Source organism: Pleurodeles waltl, chromosome 8, assembly GCF_031143425.1.
Source record: "Pleurodeles waltl isolate 20211129_DDA chromosome 8, aPleWal1.hap1.20221129, whole genome shotgun sequence".
Classification (NCBI taxonomy): domain Eukaryota; kingdom Metazoa; phylum Chordata; class Amphibia; order Caudata; family Salamandridae; genus Pleurodeles; species Pleurodeles waltl.
In genome coordinates, this window is record NC_090447.1 from 664,852,386 (window position 1) to 664,876,600 (window position 24,215).

The following is a 24,215-nucleotide window of genomic DNA, read 5'->3' on the forward strand; positions in this document are numbered from 1 at the left end:
TGGGAGGGAGCGCATCTTAAACATACCTTCAGCAGATTTCACAATATAACTTCACAACTCGGTACTACCAGCCCTGACCCCTCTACTTCACAGTCTTCTATGTGAGGAAGTGATCATGTGAGGGGACCTTAACACAATACTGACTGATAGCATTCACCAACATCCAACTAGGCCCTTCGACTCAGTCAGATGACCATTAGCAGACTTCCTCACTGCCCAGGGACCGGCAGATGTATGGTGTACCCTTAACCCAGCACTTCATCCTATTACTTGGTGGTGCATGATAGTCTTTCCTGAATTATCACATTCTCAATATGACTCCCCAGCTGTTTGAAAGTCAGGGAGGCCACTAACTTAACTAGGGGTATTTCTGACTATCCTCCCCTGTGGCTGTTGTATAGTTGGGGCTAGAGGCCAAACACTACCTGCATCATATTGAGTCCTTGGTACTTTAAAAAGCCAAAAATTAGAAAAGGGATGTTAGCCACAATAGACCATCATTTTCAGGGAAACAGCACTTCAGTTGAGTCTACACTCATGTTATGAGTGGCCTATGAGACAGTAATCAAGGAGGTGGGTCTCACCATGATGGCACAAGGGAAAAACTAAAAAGGGCTAAATTGAGGACCCTTGAATGTGAGTTTTTGTCACTTGAAGCCGGCTTACCCAATGAGGAGGGATCAGAGGGAGCCCACATCCTAGCCCTGAAGCAAAATTAATACTGAGATGTGGCCTAGGAAGCTGCTAATATGCACCATAGGGCAGCACAGCACCACATCAATGTAATGGGGACAAGACAGGAAAAATATTGGACTGGCTGGACAGGTAGGGGGCAGCAGATAGATGGGTTCCTGGGATCCAGAAGGAGTCAGGAGAACTTGCTAGTAGTGAAGAAACCCATAGCGCAAATGTGTGCCCACTACTATAGGAAAATCGATTATGCAAGGTATTTTGCCACAAAAAAAAGCAGGCGAGCTCAGAGGTGACATCCTCCTCCCAAGCCTCACTACAGAGAATAGGGAAGCTTTAGAAGACACACTTTCCATGGAGGATATTGTACAAGCCATAAGGGATGTGAAGCCAGACAAAGCATCAGGGCCCAATGGGTACCAATAGAACCCTACAAGTTGACAGACACTAAGCTTGCCTCACATCTGAAGAATTTGTATGAGAAGAGCCAGAAAGGGTGCGTACTCCTGTTAGACCAGCACCAGGTTTCCATAGTGGTCAACCACAAAGTACGGAAGCCCAGAGAGGACAGTATCTGTACCCTGGGTCTACAGACAAGACCCAGTTCCACAAACTATCAATGACCTAACCAAGCATCCTAGGAATAACCACACCGATTCATGGCAAATCAAGTAAAACCATAGAATTGATGAAACATGTCCTACACAAACAAGCTGCCAGCCCCAAGTATAATATAGGGCAATGCTGACATCAAGAACCTCAAAGGTAACAACACATGCTTGGCCATGGGATCACAAAACTGCAGGCATATGTCTGCAGGGGACTGTGCATCGCAGTGCTGATGATCCATCATTAGGATGGCAGATAACCACCCAGCACCCCCTCAAACACCTGAGTAGGTTACATTGACCTTTGGCACAGTCAGGGCTCTGCTGATTACGCACATTGAACTGAGCTGAGGTGACCACAGTCAACTGGTGTTCACCCATACAACAATGGCTCGGTGTGGCCATTGAAAGTGGCACACGAGCATTGATGACTTAGTTGTCATCACTGCATGGGAGCATCCCTGCCATACAGATTGTATTCAATTTAATACATTTTCCAATAACATCAAAGTTTGAGTCATTGAACATTGAAAATGTATGTTGTTAACACATAGGTCCTCATTATGAACTTGGCGGCAATCACCGCTCACCGCCGTGCTGACGGTGAACAAAAGACCGCAAGTGGCGGTGAACTGCATACTGCTGTATAATGATGCCAAAAAGACAAACCTCCAAAAATCCTGCACCCTCCACCTACCTCCAGGGCCAATGACGGCAGAGACACAGTACACCCCAACCCGCCACTGCCATGCAGACAAATCCCCCGTCCACCAAATAATGATGCACAAATCAGCTCAGGGGACAGTGAATGTCGAACGACCATTGGTGGTATGGACCGCCACCGCCAGCAATGGGACCTGCCTACAATAAATGCACACATTGGCAAGTTCGAAAACCACACACCTGACACACATCCACAACACTTTAAAACACACACATACACACCCCACAATCCTTTGCAACATCAATAGCACGACAGATATTGACAACACAACACGCATACACTGAACTAACCATCACACAAGTCACACACACAAATATACCACCGAAACACATACATAGCACAACCACCATCACAAGCCACACACCCAACCACACAACAGCACCCTCACCAATACACCTACAACACACCACACACAACACACACCATGGCACCCCCTAAGCACCCCCGCTTGACAGACAGAGAGCTAAGGACCATGGTGGACAAAATACTCAGGGTCCAGCCACACCTACTCGAGGCACAGTTGCATCAGACACCCATGGCCAGGAAGATGGAGCTATGGCAGACAATAGTCTACAAAGTCAATGCAGTGGGAAAACACCCATGCACAAGGGAGGACATCAGGAAGAGATGGAATGACCTGCGTGGGAAGCCTCGTTCCACAGCATCCAGGCACAACATCGCCGTACAGAAGACTTGTGGTGGTACCCCACCTCCTTCTCCCGAATACACCATCTGGGAGGAGAAGGTCCTGGCTATCCTCTACCCGGAGGGCCTCACTGGACTCACTGGAGGACTGGTCTCGGGTAAGTCAACTACAATACCTTAACAGTCACCACACCTATAATGCATGTATCACCCCATCCATCTCACTACCACCAGGAACCCATCCCCTACCCAGTCCACAACACTCACACACTCACATCCAAGTCACCTGCATGCCCACAATCCCCCAAACAAATCACCATCCGGCACCCTGTGCACAGTCACCAACCCATGCATGGAATCCCAGTGGTGCTACAACACCCACAATGCACCACCACGCCTCTCAATAAAAATGTACACAAAAGGACCTTGCATGCTACTACATGGTAATCCAACCATCAATTACTGCTGACCAGTGCTGCCATTGACAAAAAAGTACAGGATGCACACATCTCGATTTCTTCACACACAGGCACCACTACCCATGCCACCCGGACGGAGATGTCAAGGAGTGCCAGTCCTCCACCTGAAGACGGAGGCCCCAGTCAGGAGAGTGCAAAGGGATGTCTGGACACAGAGGAAATCCCTATCTCATCCCACACCCCTGGACAGTCACCCTCCAGAAGCCCCACCCAGGATACCACTGACACCCCTACCACTCAGCTACCACCATCAGCTCTGGCCGAATGACCCCACACCAGTGTCACCAGGCCACGGACTGGCTGCCCACATATACAGAGGCCCAAGTGTTCACCCACCACCAAGCAGGATGATGAAGGACCAACTGCAAGTGGGACTGCCAGACCTGTGCAGGGGACACAGGCACAGGGGGCTAGGGCCAGTGGGAGGGCATCAGTGGTCCGGGGGGTGGCCAAAGGATAGATGCAGCAGCCCAGGAGGTGATTTCTGAGGTCCTGGGAGATTGCCGCCATTCCCAGGGCAGGATGGGCCAGATTCTTGGCCACCCTGTAGCAGAATCAGAGGCTACAGGTAGCACACCACCAGGAGGCCATGGAGCAATTGAAACAGCTCAATGCCACCATGGACTCCATTGCAGGGGTGCTGCAGTGCCAGACAAACATCCAGCCTGAGTCCTCCACCTACCTGCAGGCCCCTTAGACGAAGCCTGGACACTGCCCTGCCATCTACATCTACAGCATCCACTGGACTAGTGGCACTGCCAGAGGACTCAGAGGACACCAGCACCTCTACCTGTGCAGCCAAGCTGCACCTACGCAAACGTGCCTCAGGCACAGACATCTCACTGAAACACCAGCCAAGACCAAGCTCAGCACCAGGAAGTGACTCTGCCCTAAACTGTCTCCCTTGTGTGCCCCTGAGCTACCTAGTTGACATGCCACTGCCATCTCACCATCTTCCAATGGCCCCATGGCCGATACCCCTGTGCAATCAATAGCTGAGCATTTGTTCCAGAATATGTTGTTCACCATGTGCCCACTCCCTTCCACTGTCCCAACACTCATGGATGTTTGGACTTTGAATAATTACACCTGTGCACTCAAAATATCTGTCCTTAATCAATATGAGAGATCAATTGTGAATGTGAACGCATTAGCCAGTTACCATCATAATGCCACTTTTATTACAGGAGGGGATCCACACACTGTAATGTCTGAAGTATGTCACATTGTACATCCCATTGTGTGCACTGGCATCTGCCACTTCAGTCATGATTTTTCATGTTTACTGTTAAAGGACACCACAGTACACATTACATGTGTCAGACTGAAACAATGCAGTGAAGCTATCAGCATCATAGAACAGTACCTGAGATCACTGGAGGTATAGGTAGATAGCTGGGTCCTGGAGTTGATATCTTCCCCCCTCTTCTTCACCATTACTCTCATCCTTCCTCTGTGGTGGCAGGGCTGGTTGGGAAGCATCCTCCTCTTCCAGAAGTGGTATAGCTTTTCTCACAGCCCAGCATGCAGCAGACCACCACTATCTTACACAACTTGTCAGGGACATAGCACGCGGATCCTCCAAAGAGATGGAGGCAACGGAATGTTGCTTTCAGGAGTCCTATGGTGTGCTCAATCACCCTCCTAGTATGACCATGGGCCTCATTATAATTCCTCTCTGCATCTGTCCTGGGATTCCTCACAAGTGTCAGGAGCCATTGCATGTTGGTGTAGCCAAAATCCCTTGCAAAAGTGGGCGAATGAGGGTTGAAAACCACACATGTTACTTGCACACAGCCTGGCTGTCAGCTATGTAACTGATCCAGTGTCATACACACTCACCTATGATCTAAGCTCTGTCCCCCTGTAGTTGTCCCATCATGTGTGGCACACTGCTGTTTCTCAGGACAAATGAATCATGGACTGATCCTGGGAACCTTGCATTGACATGTGAAATGTACACACCAATTGTACATTCATGGAGTGATAGTTTTACGATTCCAATACACCTGTTCATTCACTCTTGGGGGTATGAGGGCTATGTGGGTTCCATCAATGGAACCTATCACTTGGGGGATATTAGCAAAGGCATAGAATCCTGATTTGATGGCGGTGAGATCAGCCCTTTGAGGAAACTGGACATAAGTGTTGAATGAATGCATCCAGGAAATTGGACAGGATGTGGCTGAACATTGGTTGAGTTACCCCTGCAGCCATGCCAACTGTCACTTGAGATGAGCCTGTGGCCAAAAAATGGAGCACAGATGACAACTGCTATGTATGCCATGCTGATTCTGATTGCCCGGCTGAGGTGTCTCAGTCATAATGGCATCACAGTGTAGACACACTTCCAACCATGATTACATTTGGGGGACCAATACTCTTGTCAGTACTTGATGAAGGGGAAGGAGAACGGGGCCATGACTGAGTCGCCCGGCCAGGCTATGGAGAGGTGGTGGAAGCAAATGGCAGCCTCCTGCCATCCAGGTAATGTAGTGTGGAAGTGACTTCATTCCGCTGGCGTTAGTCGTCATGGCGGTCAGCGGTGTTCACCACCGTGCACCTGATCATTGGATCACATGGTTGTCAATGGGGAACCTGGGCCAATCATGATCACCACCGGCGGTGACAGTGCACACTGCCGCGCTATCTACTGCCATTATCATAAACCCTCGACACTTCACTCCTGCATTACGTGAAGGGAAGAACTCCACTCCTGTGCTGCTGTATCCAGACTCTGGTCCCTGAGATGACGCATGTGACAGGGGGCTCCGCGGAGGAGTTTGAGAAGCTGGTGGACGGGGTCCTACCCCTGTATGCCAAGTTGTATGGGCGACCAGAAGAGCAGGTGAGTTTCTATTTGTCCTCCTTAGGTGTGTGTGAATGTGGTGGATGCCTGTATGCGTTTGTGTTCGCTGTGTGAATGCTCACCCATAGTGTGTCCGGCAGTTTCTGCTTGTTATTTGTTCAAATGCATGTCTCCATGGGCCATGTCCATATCAACGGGCATGGCATTTGTGTACGGGGCACCCACACTGACGTCTGTTTCTTTACTCTGTTTTTCCCATGTAGGTCAGCACCCATCAGAAGAGGGGACTATGGCGAGCCATCACCAAAGAAGTGTGGATCCTGGGGGTCTACAACTGGCAGAGTACCTACTGCAGGAAGCAGTGGGAGGCACTTGGCCAGGAAGACCAGAGAGGCCCACCTGGGGAAGACCTACCAACGAGGGAGGGGTGCCCGTTGGACCCTGACCCCCCCTAATGGCTCGCACTCTGACAGTGGCCTATCTGGAATTGGATGGGCACTTGAAGGCAGCACAGCAGCCAGAAGAGGGTGAGTGTCAACGCTGTTGTGATGCCATTATGATAAGTGTCGTTAGATGCTAAGGGGTGCATGCATAGTAGTGCCAGGCACATGGACAGTTGTGTCGCTGCAGTCTTGCCCCCCTGCACGTCCGTGGGATAGTGTCATAGCTAGTTTTGGCAGGGTCTGTAGGCCAGTGAAGTGTCTCCTGTTTGTACCATTGTATTCAATGTAGCCTCATGAACTTGTAGATGTGTTGGCTTGGCATCATCTCTCATGGGTTCACCTCACAAAGTGTATCAGAGTTGTGGTTCAGGATGGGAATGTAGTGTATTGTGGGCTCATACCTACCAGTAAGGGGCACATTCAAAATATGTGTTGTGTCTGCTGAGGGTTTGTGCCTGAGCTGGGTTGGAGTGTATGAGTTCCAACATGAACATATTTCGTGGAATTGATATACTTCTTTCTTGTTTTGTTTCTCCACTGTGTCCCTGTGTACATTAGCATCATCTGGCGAGGTAGCTGAGGCACCGGCGAGTGGGGATCCTGCAGCCCACGGTTCCAAGGAGGCAGAGTCAACTGACGCCAAGGGGACCAGTAGGTTGGAGGGCGAGGGGAGTACGACGGAGAGGACAACTACCACTGGAGGTAGTGACTCTAATACCTCCTCCAATGGCAGGTCCCTGTTGGTGGCGGACCCTACAGGGCCCACCCATTCTTTGTCATTTTCTGCCACCCCCCCATACCATCACCACCCTCCCAGATGATCCTCACCGAGTTGCTTGTGACCGCTCACCCAGGAGGGTGGACGTCTTCTTTGCCCCAGGTACCTCATCCCCTACCCCAGTCAGCCCTGCTGCCCTCACGGAGGAGGCTATTGACCTCCTGAGAACCATCTCTGTAGGGCAAACACCCATTGTGAATGCCATCCACAGGCTAACATCCCAGATGCAGCAATGCAATGCATTCCTGGAAGGCATTCACAGTGCCATGTCTGGCCCACAGAGATCTTTTGGGGCTCTGGCCTCCTCTTTGACGGCAGCCAGTGTCCCTGGTCTTTCTGTCCCCCCCAACACCTCTACCCCTTCCATCACCCTTCACCCATCCCATGCACACATACAGACAGCCATGCACACAGATCAACACACAAAAATCACACAGAGAAACACGAGCACCACACTGCCCAACACTGGCAGGCACACACCCAATAGACCAAAGCACACAACATCATCTACCTCCCCCACTGTCTCAGCCTCCCCCTCCTCCCTGTCTGTCACCTCACCATGCACACTGACATGCACTGCACCCTCAGTCACTGCTGCTGCCCCGATTCTTGCAGTCATCACAACAGCTGACATACAGTCATGCAACCCAGACACCACACCTGCACTCACCACGACTACATTCACAGACTCTTGAAGCACACTCACCAGACCAGCAGACACCCACACAACATCCATCTACACTGGCAGCCTGTCTTTTCCCGCTGTGTCCACACCCTCCTCCCAAAACACTCAGACATTCACACTCATCCACACCACACACATCCACCATACATAAGCATACTAAACAGGCACCTGCATCCACGTCCAGCACACCTACACCTCGTGCCACCACTCCCTCAACCTCCACTCCCACACCTGGCTCCAAATTCCCTCCAACTGCACTGTGTTGACCTGTTTGAACCCACTGGCCCACCCTGTCTTGTACCTAAACGTTCCCATGCCCTAGCCCAGTCCACTCCTTCTTCGTCTAAGTCTGCCCCAGTCTGTCCTTCCCATTCCTGTGCCCCTTCCCCAGGGAAGAAGAATTCCCTTGTTGCCCCAGGTCCCTCTGCCACCCACCAGTCCAGGCCCACTCCCTCTCCTTCCAAGGGCCAGTCCAAACCCTCTCCACCTCCACCTCCTAAACCTAAACCAAACCCCCTCCTTCAAGACCTGAGCCCCCACCCTGCTGCCCCCTGCCCCTGTTCCCTGAGGTGCCTGGCTGCACCATTGATGCCCCTTCTCAGTGGAGTTTCCTTTAGCATCGTAGGGGTCAAGTGTGGGCTACATTTGCCCTTCCAGGAGTTTGGAATGGACTGCCCAATGGCCTTGTTTGAACATTCATTTTCTTTGTTAAAATTAAATTTGAGTGCCCAGCAAAGCTGTTGGTACAATATAGAGACGTTGTGTAGTAATTCACTGTGGGGGTGTGGTGTGCACAGGTGTGTACATTGGTGCAGGTATTTGTTGGCTTGTGTCTGGTAAGTAAATCTTGTTATGGTATGTATGGCTTGGGATGTTGGGAGGGCTTGGAAGTACGTTGCGGTGTTTATGGGGTGGGTGTGTAACTGTGCCCTTTCTTCCCATGTGTACTAGGCTGCGGTACTTACCATCATCGTATTCATCGTTGGTCACGGTCCTGGAGAAATATGGTAAGGAGAAGCACTGGGATTCATTCCAACTCTAGCTCCATGTCTGCGTCGGCGTGTTCGGTGTGCCTTCAGTGAGTGTTTCCCTTTATATGGGTTGTTTCTGCCATGCTCAGCCTGGCGGTGGTTCCCGCCCCGGAACTGATGGCGGTGTGGTGCTTCATAATTTGGTGGGTGGGGAGGGTCTTTCCACTGGCCTGAGGTCAGCCTCCCCCGTCGTCGGCGGGACTACCAAAATGGCGGTAGGTGGATGGCTTGCTACTTGTTTCTCATTGGCTTCATTATTTGGCGGACTGGATCGCCAGCCTATTGGCGGTAGATACCGCCACCGCCGGCGGTGCAGTGTTTCCTGCCATGTTCATAATGACCACCATAATACCTAAATGTATCCACACATGTCCCAGCTAGGTGGACCAGGCTTGGTGCTGTCAATTTGCGGATAGCCAAATGAATACAATTTACATGATAACATGCGTATGTGTCACATAACTTACAACCTATCATGACCAGTACAAATGTCCCCCAATTGTAAAACATATTTTACACAGATAGGATTACACAGCCTTGGAACAATGGCCTACATATAAGACAGCTGGAATAGAGATTTGGTATGTGTCCAATCCCTAAACACACCACTGTATCATGCAGCACTTATCAGATATGATACATATATTTTCACACAAAAAATATGTCACAGATATACCTAGAATGATATGGCAGAACACCATCTCCAACATTTTGCACGCATGGGGAACCATATGTTTCATGTATTACTTCGCATCATTAAGTCTGCTCCTTACAACACACCAGAGTATGCACATACGTGCACTCACATTGAAATGGCTTGCAGGATCTTAACCCGGCCTTAGTTACCAGCATCTTTTGCTAAAGATTTTTTAAGGGTATGATATGGCTGAACATGTATTGCACAATGGCCCTTCCCATCTTATTTTGTGTATTGTAACGTACAGTCAGAATTCTGACATGTCAATGTGGTGGACCCACAACATAAGCAGCATCACATATGAACACTTAGTACACATGTGTAAACATGTATATGGCAAAGAGTCTTCATACGCAGGCACATTTGGAAACAGTATCAATCCTTGCATGCATCACACACACATGCAAACATATGGTAACACATTTCTATGTTACCGGTACACAATTAATTGCACATGCACACACATGTAGCCATATCAATACAAACTACATAGATGCATAGACCCTGTAACAAGGAATGTGAATGTGGGTGCTCTGTCAGCCTTCCAACCAAAATCCACGCATGCCCATTATGCGTCAAAAATATTTGACACACACGGTACATCTCCGTACACCACAAATCATTAAAATCATGCCTGGCACCATGCTCGTCTGAACTGACTTGCTGTGTCAGCTTTCCCTCCAAAATCCACGCATGCCCCGCATGCATCAAATATCATGACACAAACCATTGTCCTACAACCATCACACATGCCTACAGCGACTCCTGGCCCCTGCGCGTCAATTTCAAGTCGACAGGCATCAGCCGTTAGGAAAAAATCCATGCATGGCTGTTATGTGTCAAAAAAATTACGCATATCAAAAAATGTGACTCATACGCCCAGGTAGTGATGTGACAGGACGGCCTTGCTGCACACATGGTGAATTGGACTTACTTTCACTTTTACTTTACAGTCTTTTTGTCTGTGGTTGTGAGAGGTTGTATGGAGCTGATGCTGGTTGGGGAGTGGTGGTTTCTGGGAGTTTTGTGCTGTGTCCTGGTGCTGGTAAGTCTAATTTCTTGTATTTATAAGTTCTGTGTATTGTTATTGTCCTGTTATTGTATTTGTATTGTTGGATGTCTCTTGTGGGGTAATGTAGTTTGTTGGGGTATTTGGGGTTAGGTGGGTTTATAATATACATTTTTTGAAGGGTTAGTTGGCTGCTGTGGAGGGAAACAGCAGGATGTCCAGCAAGGCAAGGGCACAGTGTATGAGTCCAAACGAACTGGGGGGTTCATATGGTTAGTATGCCACTACCTCCCCAACATGATGAAAATGGGTGGCTGGGTCATCATGGGCTACCCTACAGAGGCCACGAAGCTGCGCTGGAGGAAGGTGCTGTTCCAGCTTCACAGGATCTTTAAGGTTGAGCTCATTGATCACCAGATCAAGAACCAGTGGCCAGACCTCATTGCCCGGGAAGGGTATCTCCTGGATCACCATGTGGTTCAGGTTGGCAGACCTGTTGGTAAGTAAACCTGTAACATAGCAACATCCTCCTTTGCACGGACATGGCAGTAGGGCATAAGGATAACTGCAGCATCTTATGAGAAAGGTGAGGACAGCAAGGGGCAGCCAGTGCAGCGCCACTTTCCTTGCACCCCTTAGCACTCCCCTACCACCACCGTCTGTGCCCTGTATCTAAGAGACTGCAAACCATGGCACAGGTTAGGGGGAATTGTGGGTTAGCAGGGGCTCCTGTTCTCCCTGGACTCTTCAGTGCTTCTTGGACTTGGTCCCCTTCTTCCACAGGTCTTCAGGTCCAGGAATCCATTGTTGGTGTCTTACAGTCTCTTCTGGTTCTTGCACAATCTCCTATCACAACTTCTAGTGTGTTTTAGGAAACTTGCTGTGTTTTACTTCTGCTTTCCTGGGCTCTGGGATGGGGTAAAGTACTTACCTTTGATGGTTTCTTACACTCCCAGCGCCCCTCTACACACTACATTTGCCTTGGTGGGAAATCAACTTTCGCATTCCACTATTTTAGTATATGGTTTGTGTTCCCCCAGGCCCATTGCAACCCATTGTGATTTTCACTATTTGCAATGTTTTCTTACTGTGTACTTACCTGTTTTTGGTTACTGGTGTATATATTGTGTACTTTACTTACCTCATAAGGGAGTATAGTCTCCAAAGTATTTTTGGCATTGTGTCACTAAAATAAAGTACCTTTATTTTTGTAACATTGAGTATTGTCTTTCATGTGTGTGAGTACTGTGTGACTACAGTGGCATTCCAAGAGATGTGTATGTCTCCTAGTTCAGCCTTGTTTTTTCTGCCTACAGCTACCTCTAGACAGCCTGGCTTCCAGACACCGACTACATTTCTCTAATAAGGGATAACTGAACATGGTATAAGGTGTAAGTACCTTTGATACTCACTACAAACCAGTCCAGCATTCGTGGTACAGTAGCTGGATAAGTACTTGCAATTGCCTTATCACTCTGTCACCAGTGCTTTCCACAGGAAAGTGTACTCTATACTTGGGGCTATACAAAAGTATACCTAGTAATTGCACTTGCTTTCTAAAATTATGAAAATTAGATAAAGTAGGTATTTTCTTTCCTTTCACTTTATTCAAACTTTTCTATCACTATGTCTTCCTCTGAGGCCACGCCTAGGGTTATCAAAAGCACTTATGAAAACCTAAACTTCAAAGGTTTGAGGGGGCTTTGCTTAGAGAGAAGCCCAGGGATTGAGAAGACCCCTAACAAAGATTTCCTTTTAAATCTTCTTCTCCAGGATGATCAAGAACAGTCTGGTCACCAGGTAGGGGAGGTAAAGGGGGATTCTGACCAGTAGAATCAGGAGAGGGTCCTGAGGACACAGGGGAGGGTCCTTCCCAAGATCTCCCCCCCTGGTAAACCTTCTAATGTAGCTGGTGGTGGGAAGGGGCCACATACAAGTAGAACACCTTTCACACCTAGAGACCAGGTTACCAGGGTCATTTAAGTCAGGGAAGGATCTGCCCTGCTAATTCCCATGTCACTAAAGTCTCAGAAGCGTCCCACACATCCAACCCTGAGGACAACATCTTAGACAGGGAACTCAGAAAGCTGAGGTTGGAGGAGGCCAGACTGAGGATGCAACAGCAACAGTTGGCCTTATATAGGGAAGCCCTAGCTGTGGAAAGGGAAAGACAGGGGATGGGGTTAGTTCCCCTTGGTGGCAGCAGCAATAGCAGTGTCAGAAGCTATGGTGTTAGGGAGAACACATTTGACAAAAGATTGACCCCCCTTGGAAGGAGGGGGATGGCATCTACAAGTTGTTTGCTGCACTTGAGAGGGCCTGTAAAGTTCAGAGGGTCCCTCAGATGCAGTGGGCTGCTATTCTGTGGTTGTCCTTCTCTGACAAGGGGAGAGATAGACTCCTTAATGTCAGAGAAGATAATTTAGATAGTTACAATGTTTTGAAGACAGCACTCTTGGATGGATTTGCTTAACCACTGAACAACACAGGATTAAGTAAAGAGAAACCAGAAAAGAGTCTTCACAAGATTGGATAGACTTTGTGGACGGTTCAGTGAAGGCTTTAGACGGTTGTTTACATGGCAGCAAAGTGTCTGATTATGAGGTATGTATAATCTAATTCTGCGAGAGCATATTCTTAACAATTGTGTGTCTGATTTGTTGCACCAATACTTGGTAGGCTCCGATCTGACCTCTCCCAAGAATTGGGAAAGAAGGCAGACAAATGGGTCAGAACAAGGGTGAGCAGAAACGTTCATACAGGAGGTGACAAAAGCAAGAAGAAGGATGGTAAGTCTCATGATAAGGGTGGGGACAAAGATAAAAAGTCAGAGTCTTCATCAGGTTCCCAAAAATCATCTGGGGGTGGGTTCAAATCCTCTTTAAACCAATAGAAAAAGCCATGGTGTTACCTATGTAAAATCAAAGGCCATTAGGCAAGTGACCCCACTTGTCCCAAGAGGAACACCAAACCTCCCACCACCACACACCCACTGCTTCCACTTGTTCCCATATTAATAGCAGTGGTGGTGGGAAAACTCCACTAATAGCCAATCTAAGGGTGTAGCTGGGCTCACTTTTGGTAACGTAGTGGGGGTTGGTCTAGTTAGGGAGACCACTAAGGCTGTTTTAGTCTCAGATGGTGGCATTGACCTTGCCACCTTGGTTGCTTGTCCCCTTAACATGGATAAGTACAAGCAACTACCCCTAATAAATGGTGTTCAGGTTGAGGCCTACAAGGACCCAGATGCCAGTGTCACAATGGTGATGGAAAAACTGGTAGCCCCTGACCAACACCTACTTGGTCATCAGTACCAAGTGACTGATGCCCATAACATCACTGTTAGCCACCCCATGGCTGTTGTGAATCTCAACTGGGGTGGGGCAGTTACTGGTCCAAAGAAAGTTGTGGTATCCACTGACCTACCTGTAGAATGTCTATTGGGCAATGATATGGAGAATTCAGCTTGGGCTGAAGTGGAATTGGAGGCTCATGCAGCAATGCTGGGCATTCCCAGGAACATCTTTGCTCTCACCAGGGCTCAGGCCAAGAAACAAAGAGGACATGGAAACTTGGACCCTGGAATAATGAACCAAGTGTGCCCAAAAACTAGGGGTAGAAAGGGCAAACCCTTGTCCACTATCCCTCCCTCTCCAGAAGATTCCCCTTTTGATGAGGAGGAGTCAACTCCTTGTGCAGAACCTACACCAGAGGAACATCAGGCTGACACAGCCAAACTCTTGGTTGCAGGGGGACCTGCCAGGGAGAAACTGAGTGTGGCACAGCAGACCTATCCCACATTAGAGGGTTTAAGACAGCAAGCTGTCAAACAAGAAGCAGGGGGTGTCAGTGACACTCATAGAGTTTACTGGGAGAATAATCTCCTTGATACTGAGGCAAGGGATCCAAAACCTGCTGCTTCCAGGAGGAATAGGGTCAAGACTGATTTGCATATGGCTGGGTCTAAACTGGGGTGGCATGGTGAGCAAAAGAACGATGGATTAAACCCAGATCTGTGACTAGGGGTGAATGTTTGATTCTTTCTGCATTCTGTCCAGCATTTGTGTTTTGCTTTGCTTTTGCTGCCATAAGTGCGCCGGGTATGCCCAGACATGGGTCCGGGGCTCTCTATGCCACTGGATTCAAGCTTTCCTGGCTGATGAAGGGTGAAACCCTGAAACTAGTCCGAGGATGCTTGTTTCCGGTCCAAGGAGGACCTGGCCTGGCAGTTCAGGCTGAACTGTTCCCATGAGGAACAGGGTCAAGACAGATTTGCATATGGCTGGGTCTAAACTGGGGTGGTATGGTGAGCAAAAGAACAATGGATTAAACCCAGATCTGTGACTGGGGGTGAATGTTTGATTGGTTCTGCATTCCGTCCATCATTTGTGTTTTGCTTTGCTTCCAGGAGACTGGGCATTCCCTTGCAGTATAGGGAATTCCTCATAACACTGGCACATGACATTACCCTTGTTGGACATCTGGGGCAAAGCAAGACTTGAGACAGACTGGTCCATCACTTTCACTGGCCTCACATGTCAGAAGACACAAAAGAGTTTTGTCGCTCTTGTGTCACTTTCCAAGCCAGTGGCAAGACTGGTAGCACTCCAAAGGCCCCCTTGACTGTCTGTGGTTGGGGTGCCCTTTGAAAGGTGGGGGGTTGACATTGTTGGCCCCCTTGATCCTCTAACTGCTTCTGGAAACAGATTCATCTTAGTGATAGTGGACCATTCCATAAGATATCCAGAAGCCATCCCCTTAAGGATCACTACAGCTCCTGCCGTGGCAAAGGCCCTACTGGAAATATTTTCCATGGTGGGCTTTCCTAAAGAGGTAGTACCGGACAGGGGAAACAACTTTATGTCTGCATACTTAAAAGCAATGTGCAAGGAATGTGGTGTAACATATAAATTCACCACACCCTATCATCCATAAACAAATGGACTGGTTGAGAGATTTAACAAAACTCTCAAAGGCATGATCATGGGACTCTCTGAAAAACTCAGAAGGAGATGTGATGTCCCACTGCCATGCCTCCTTTTTGCCTTCAGGGAGGTACCCCAGAAGGGGGTGGGCTACAGCCAATTTGAACTCCTTTTGGTTACCCTGTTAGGGGTCTACTTGCACTTGTCAAAGAAGGGTGGGAACAACCCTTGAAGCCCCCTACACAAGACGTTGTGGATTATGAGCTTGGCCTAAGATCAAGAATGGCTGAGTACATGAAAAAGGCCACGGAAAACCTTCAGGCAAGACAAGAGCTACAGAAGCAATGGCACGACCAGAAGGCTGTCCTGACTGAGTACCACCCAAGACAGAAGGTGTGGGTATGGAAGCCTGTGGCACCAAGAGCACTCCAGGACAAATGGAGTGGACCTCATCTTATAGTGGAGAAAAAGGGCGAGGTCACCTACCTGGTGGACCTAGGCAGTCCCAGAAGTCCTCTAAGAGTACTTTATGTGAACCGCCTGAAACCCTACTATGATAGGGCAGACTTGACACTACTTATGGCCACTGATGAGGGGCAGGAGGAAAAGAGTGACCATCCCCCTGACCCCTTTTCCAACACTGCAGCTGATGGTTCAGTGGGGGGAGTTATTCTTGCAGACTGCCTTACAGCAGAGCAAAAGGAGGACTGCAGGAACCTCATAGGCCAATTCTCTGAACTCTTTTCACTTATACCTGGTCAGACCACTTGGGGTGAGCATACCATTGGTACTGGAGATAGTTTACCTGTCAAACGTAGACAACCTGACCATGTCGGAGACTGTATTAAATCTGAGGTTCAGAAGATGTTGGACCTAGGAGTGGTTGAGCCGGCCAAAGTCATCGAGAAGGCCGTCAACAAACAACTGACAAACTTCCCCGAAGACAACAACCTGCTCGACCCCTCCCAATCCAGATTCCGGGCCAACCACAGCACGGAAACCGCCCTCATCACAGTCACCGACGACATCCGAACTCTGCTGGACAACGGAGAAACAGCCGCCCTCATCCTCCTCGACTTCTCGGCTGCCTTCGACACCGTCTGCCACCGCACCCTAACAACCCGCCTCTGCTCCACCGGTATCCAAGGACAGGCCCTGGACTGGATCGCCTCTTTTCTCTCTGACCGCTCCCAAAGAATCTACCTTCCGCCGTTCCGCTCGGATCCCACCGAGATAATCTGCGGCGTCCCACAGGGCTCCTCGCTCAGCCCTACTCTCTTCAATGTCTACATGAGCCCCCTCGCCAACATCACACGCAAACATAACATCAACATCATCTCCTACGCCGACGACACCCTCACCAAATACCCAGCCACCGCCAAAACCAACCTGCAGGATGGAATGAAAGATGTCGCAGAATGGATGAAACTCAACCGCCTGAAGCTGAACTCAGACAAAACGGAAGTCCTCATCCTCGGAAACTCCCCGTCCGCCTGGGACGATTCTTGGTGGCCCTGGGCACCGCACCAACCCCCTCAGACCACGCACGCAACCTCGGATTCATCATGGACCCCCTTCTCACCATGACCAAGCAAGTCAACGCCGTCTCGTCTTCTTGCTTCCTCACACTCCGCATGCTTCGAAAGATCTTCCGCTGGATCCCGGCCAACACCAGAAAAACTGTGACCCACGCCCTCGTCACGAGCTGCCTAGACTACGGAAACACCCTATATGCAGGAATCACCGCAAAACTTCAGAAACTTCTTCAGCGAATACAAAACGCCTCCGCACGCCTCATCCTCGACGTACCCTGCCACAGCCACATCTCCGCCCACCTGAGACACCTGCACTGGCTACCCGTCAACAAAAGGATCACCTTCAGGCTCCTCACCCACGCACACAAAGCCCTCCACAACAAGGGCCCCGAATACCTCAACCGTCGCCTCACCTTCTACACGCCCACCCGTCAACTTCGTTCCACCAGCTTTGCCCTCGCCGCCGTCCCTCGCATCCGCCGAACCACTGCAGCTGGGAAATCCTTCTCCTACCTGGCAGCCAAGACGTGGAATTCCCTCCCCGCCCACCTCAGGACCACCCAGGACCACCTCGCCTTCCTGAGGCAGCTCAAGACCTGGCTCTTCGAGCAGCAGTGACCCCCACCCCTTAGCGCCTTGAGACCCCCACAGGTGAGTAGCGCGCTGTGTAAATATGATTGATTGATTGATTGATTGAGCACTCAGATAGCTCATGGGCCAGCCCAGTGGTGCTAGTGTCAAAACCTCATCAGAATGGGAAAAAGGAGATGAGGTTTTATGTGGATTATAGAGAGCTCAACACAGTCACCAAGACTTTATGCTCACCCTATACCAAGGGTTGATGAGTTGATGAATACACTGCCATCTGGCAAGTATCTGAGCACTTTTGACCTGAATGCAGGGTATTGGCAGATCAAGCTATCAGAAGATGCTTAACCTAAAACTGCATTTTCAGCCATTGTAGGGCATTACCAATTTACAGTTATGACCTTTGGCCTGAAGAATGCACCTGCCACTTTCCGAAGGCTGGTGAAAACAGTTCTCCAAGGTCTGGAAGCTTTCAGTGCAGCATATCTAGATGATATTGCTACATTTAGCTCTACCTGGGATGACCACCTGGTCCACCTGTGGAAAGTTTTGGAGGCCCAGCAAAAGGCAGGCCTCACTATCAAGGCTTCAAAATGTCAGATGGGGCAGGGGAAGGTGGTTTATCTGCGACACCTAGTTGGTGGGAAACAGATGGCACCACCACAGGGGAAGGTCCAGCCTATTTTAGACTGGTCTCCCCCTATTACTCAGACCCAGGTCAGAGCCTTTCTTGGTCTCATTAGATATTATAGGAGGTTCATTAAGAACTATGGCTCCATTGTTACCCCTCTTAATTACCTCACTTCAAAGAAAATGCCCAAGAAAGTATTCTGGACAGCCAGCTGTCAAAAAACCTTTAAGGAGCATAAGCAGGCTATGTGTACTGCACCTGTCCCAAAAAGCCCAACCTATTCTAAGAAGTTAATTGTCCAGACAGATGCTTCTGAGGTAGGGGTTGGGAAAGTGTTATCACAACTTAATTCAGAGGGCCAGGATCCACCTGTTGCTTTTATTAGTAGAAGGTTGACCCCTAGAGAAAAGCATTGGTCAGCCACAGAGAGGGAGGCCTTTGGTGTGGTCTGGGTCCTTAAGAAACTAAGACCCTACTTGTTTGGGACTCACTTCATAGTTCAGACAGACCACAGACCTCTCTTATAGTTAAAACAGATGAAAGGAAAAAAACCTAAATTGTTGAGGTGGTCCATTTCCCTACAAAGTATGGACTTTACAGTGGAACATAGAGCTGGGGATAACCACTCCAATGCAGATGGACTTTCCAGATATTTCCACTTAGATAATGAAGACTTATCTGGGCAACGTTAGCCTTATTGTACCTCGTTTGGGGGTGTGTGTAGGAAAGTACCCTCTTTTTGGCATGTTACCTCCAATTTCTGCCTGATGTCAGTGTGTTTTTGACTGTTTCACTGGGATCTTCTTAGTCAGGACCCCAGTGCTTATAGTTTATGGCCTGATTGTCAGTGTGATTCACTGTTTGTTTTCTAAATTGTCACTGCAGTCCTGCTAATCAGAATCCCAGTGCTCAAGCTCTCTCTCTTTCTAAATTTGTCACTACAGTCTAGTGATTCAGTATTTCACTCCAAATTAGCATACTGGACCCCCCTTATAAGTCCCAAGTATATGGTACATAGGTACCCAGTGCATTGGGGTTCCAGGGAATCTTTATGAGCTGCAGCATTACTTTTGCCACCCAGAAGGAGACCATACAAAGGCTTCTTCTGGACTGCTGTTGCAGCCTGTGTGAAATAGTGCATGAACTATTTCACAGCCACGTTCACTGCACCAAGTTACTTCTAAGGCACATATATATTTGGTCTTCCAACCCTGAAGGCTGGGTGCAAAATACCTGTGTGTGAGGGCACCCATGCACTAGCAGAGGTACCCCCACGTTGTCCAGTCCCATTTTCCCAGACTTCATTAGTGCGGGGACCATTTTAAGTGTGCACTGTACATAGGTCAATACCTATGCACAGCTTTACAATGGTGACTCAGAATATGGCTAAGTAAGGTGTCTAACAACTGGAAATTCTACCCCAATACTGATTCCAGTATTGGTTGCACAATCCTCATGGACCTCCAGTACTGCCATACCAGTCTTCTGAGGTTTTCAGTGCAGCCCCAGCTGCTGCCACCTCACAGACAGGCTTCTGTCCTCCTGGGGCTTGAGCAGCTCAATCTCAGGACGGTAGAACAATGCATTTCCTTTAGGAGAGAGGTGTTACACCCGCTCCCTTAGGAAATATGTGTTACAGGCATGGGAAGGGTATCCTCACAGAGCCTCTGGAGATGCTTTGACAGGCACAGACGGTGCCCTTCTTGCATAATCCAGTCTAGACCAGTTCAGGGACCCACAGTCCCTGCTCTGGTGAGAAACTGGACAAAGGAAAGAGCAGTGACCTCTCCCCTGTCCATCACCACCCCAGGGGTGGTGCTCAGAGCTCCTCCAGAGTGTCCCTGGGTTTTGCCATCTTGGATTCCAAGTTGGTGGGGCACTCTGGGAGCATCTGAGTGGCTAGTGCCAGCAGGTGATGTCAGAGACCCCTCCTGACAGGTGCCAACCTGGTTAGGATGACCAATCCCCCTCTCAGGGCTATTTAGGAGCTCTCCCCTGGGTGTTTCTTCAGAATTCAGATTGCAGGACTCCAGCAGGAATCCTCTGCATCTTCTACTTCATCTTCTACCAACGGATCAACTGCTGACTGCTCCAGGAACTCTACAAAACTGCAACAAAGAAGCTAAGATGACTTCTGCAACACTGTATCTTCAGATCCTGCCAGCAACTGCAACTGTTTCCAGGTCGTGCATCCTCCGAGGGCTGTCTTTCTTCAGCCTGCACCAGAAGAACTGAAGGAATCTCCTGTGGAGTGATGGAGTCACTTCCCTGCTTCAGCAGGCACCTCTCTAAAGTGACGACTGGTGGCTTCGGTCCCCTCTCCAGATGACAGGCGTCAATCCAGCAACATGGGTGGTAGACTAAAGTTACTCTGACAGTCTCAACGTCCAGCTGTCCAACTTTGGTGGAGGTAAGAGCTTGCCTTCCCACGCAAGACAGTACTCCCGTGCACTGCATGACTTGCAATTGCCAAGGCTTGTGTGGGTCCTTCCAAGAAGTTCTTCATGCACAGCACAGCTTAGGCCCCAAGCACTCTGTCCTGTGACACACAGCTTCCTGAGTGGTTCTCCGGCAATGTGGGGATTCTTTGTGTTGTGCTGCATGGCCCTCCATTTGCACCTTCTTTGTCCCCGTGCTGTGGGACTCCTGTGCATGCTGCCTGGTCTTCTGAGGGTTCTCTGAGTTGCTGAGAACCTCCTCTTCGCCCCCCCCTCCTGGGTAGAGGCCATCAGGTCCCTCCTGGTTCCGGGCAGCAATATTTTCTGATAACTGCGAGCTTTGCATGTGCCAAGGCTTGTTGGCAGAATCCAGTGACACAAACCAGACTGCATTCATCTATCCAGCGTGGGCCATCTTCTGCACCAACCAGGAACCCGCATCTCTCTTCTTTGGTGCAATACTGACTTTGTCTTCTCACTGGTGGTTCTTCTTTTGCACCTTCACTTGGGTTAGCAGGGGCTCCGATTCTCCCTGGACTCTTCAGTGCGTCTTGGACTTGGTCCCCTTCTTCCACAGGTCTTCAGGTCCAGGAATTCAGTGTTGGTGTCTTACAGTCTCCTCTGTCTCTCGCATTATCTTCTATCATGACTTCCAGTGGAAACTTGCTGTGTTTTACTCCTGCTTTCCTGGGCTCTGGGGTGGGGCACATTACTTACCTTTGGTGTCTTCTTACACTTCTAGCACCCCTCTACACACTACATTTGCCTAGGTGGGAAACCGACTTTCGCATTCCACTATTTTAGTATATGGTTTGGGTTCCCCAGGCCCATTGCAACCTATTGTGACTTTCACTATTTGCACTGTTTGCTTACTGTGTACTTACCTGTTTTTGGTTAGTAGTGCACATACTATGTAATTTACTTACCTCATAAGGGAGTATAGTCTCCAAAGTATTTTTTGCAGTGTGTCACTAAAATAAAGTACCTTTAATTTTGTAACACTGAGTAATGTCTTTCATGTGTGTGAGTACTGTGTGACTACAGTGGTATAGCAAGAGCTTTGCATGTCTCCTAGTTCAGGCTTGGCTGCTCTGCCTACAGCTACCTCTAGACAGCCTGGCTTCTAGACACTAAATACATTTCACTAATAAGAGATAACTGGACCTGGTATAAGGTGTAAGTACCTTTGGTACCCTCTGCAAACCAGGCCAGCCTCCTACAAGGGGACTATGTTTATTGAGTGGTGTTATGTGTAGAAGTTAAGTGTAGATTAGGATAGATAGCTGTGGGGTTAAGTGAACATAAGTTAGTATAAGTTAGCTTAGTGTAGTAGTTTACGGTTTTAATAGGTTGTGTTTTAAGTACCAATAAAAGCTGTAAGTTTTAGACAATTAGGTGCCCATGATGATTGACTGTCTGGGTGTTCTCATGTCTGCACTGGCCAAGTTAGAGAAATGCCCAACAGTATGCATTCAGTATTGATTTACATGTATGACTGTGTATCCTCTATGACCAAGGAGCTGTCTGATTTGCAGCGGTATGACATCAGCTACTCAAGACAGTTTTCAGCACAGTTCCTGATGCTCAGATTATGTATGGATACAAAATCTTTAGCAGGTAACAATGCAACATAAATTGTCATCACTAAGGTCTGTCACAATTATTCTTGAAATGTGTACCACATTAAACTCCACCTTATTTGAGGTATGGATACTGGCACACTGGCAGCTGCCTGTCATAGTCTTATATATGCCTCTTCTGTTCCTCACACATTTGTTGTACAGGTACAATCAGCACGGAAATTTCCTGACACTTGAAATCTGGACCATTCATGCCATATGTCAACTTGCATGGATATCTGTTCAAGTACATGCTTGGAAGGTTTAGAAAGTTGGTTATAGTCCACAATACTATCGGTCACCTTTATCATGTTTGAGTCCTAGTGTGCCTTTGTGTCTGACAGTAAGCCACACATTTCATTTGGTTCTGTTCTCATTGATATAGCTTCACACAATGCAGACATTTATATGAGTTGATTGAACACTGAAAAAGGAGCAGGATACATGTGAATATGGTGATTTATTTACATGGGCAAGTTTTGTTTCCAATACAGTACAATGTCCAGTTCACTACCCCATGAGAGAACCTGAGCCATTTGATGTACGTTCAGAGTCCAAGGGTGAGGGACATCAAGAGACATGTATAGGAGGTGTCCAAATTAACAATAGGTAGGCATTGAGACAGTGATAGTCCATACAAGATAAGACAACAGTGGTAGAGTGAAGAGGGCACATTGCAAGCTTTCACAACATTGGCATGATCTTAGCACAGAACTCAAGAGATACTGCCCATGTGGCACAGACTGGAGCTACCTGAGGTTTAACGGGTGAATGTTGTTCCTTCTACATCTTCATCCTCTGATGTGTGTGGTGCCTCATGTGCCATGAGTGGTGCTGTTGCTGAAGTTGAGGGGGGCACACACACATCAGGGGCTAGAGATGTTGAATCAAAGGTTCTGGCAGCTGCCATTTGTAGGAGCACATAAGGCATCACTGCAGCAAAGAGGACCTTCTGATTTCGCAAAACTGCTGCTACATCACAGTGGTAGACAGACATGTTTTCCCTGAGGGTGGCCACTTCCCTCTGCATGGACTCCAGGGCAGTTTGTATACCCCCTAACTTGTTATCTATCATGCTGCTGCCATTTTGGGATGGCGATTGTTCAAGCCTTTGCCTCATGACAGCAGCCATGTTTGGCAGGGACTCCTGGAGTCCATGTAGCGGGGAGTAGGTGACTCTGAATGAAGCTGAGTTGTCCTTATTTAGACTGAGGCACCTCTGCACTCCGTCTAGGCTGCCTTCCATGGTCTCCATCCCCACCCACACCTGCTGTGGCAGTTCCCGCTGGACTCCTACCACTGTCCTCTGAAAGGTGATACCTGGGTACTCAGAGTCCAGGGCTATGGCAGGACTGGTTGGTTCTGTGTGTTGGTAGTTGGGTGGTTCATGTGGAGAACCTGCAACACTTTGTGTCCTCCCTCCAGCTGGAGGTGGCATCTGGAAGAAACCCAGGACACCCTGGAGAGTCTCCTCATTGATGGTCGGCAGCTGGTCATCCATGTCATCTGTAAAATCTATGACAGGCAGGATCACAGGAGGAAAGGCATCATCCTCTGCACTGGGATAGTGAAAGGTCAATATTTGACTTGCTACTAGTGGCTCAGTGACATGTTACAGATCACCACATCAAGGCACACATATGTGGAGCCCTGATGGCACACTATGCCACCTGAACATCATTTCAGTGTAGTTACCAATCATGGTCTTCTGCATATGTACCCCTTTAATTGACTTGATTGTGTAAACATTGCTAGAAATAGGCGTTGTTCCAGATTTGTGCTTACCCCCCAAGTGGAAATGTTCAGATATACTTGAAATGCGAGTTATTAAGTGACACATCTGCCACCCTATGTGTGTTGTTGGAGTGACAGTAGGGAGTG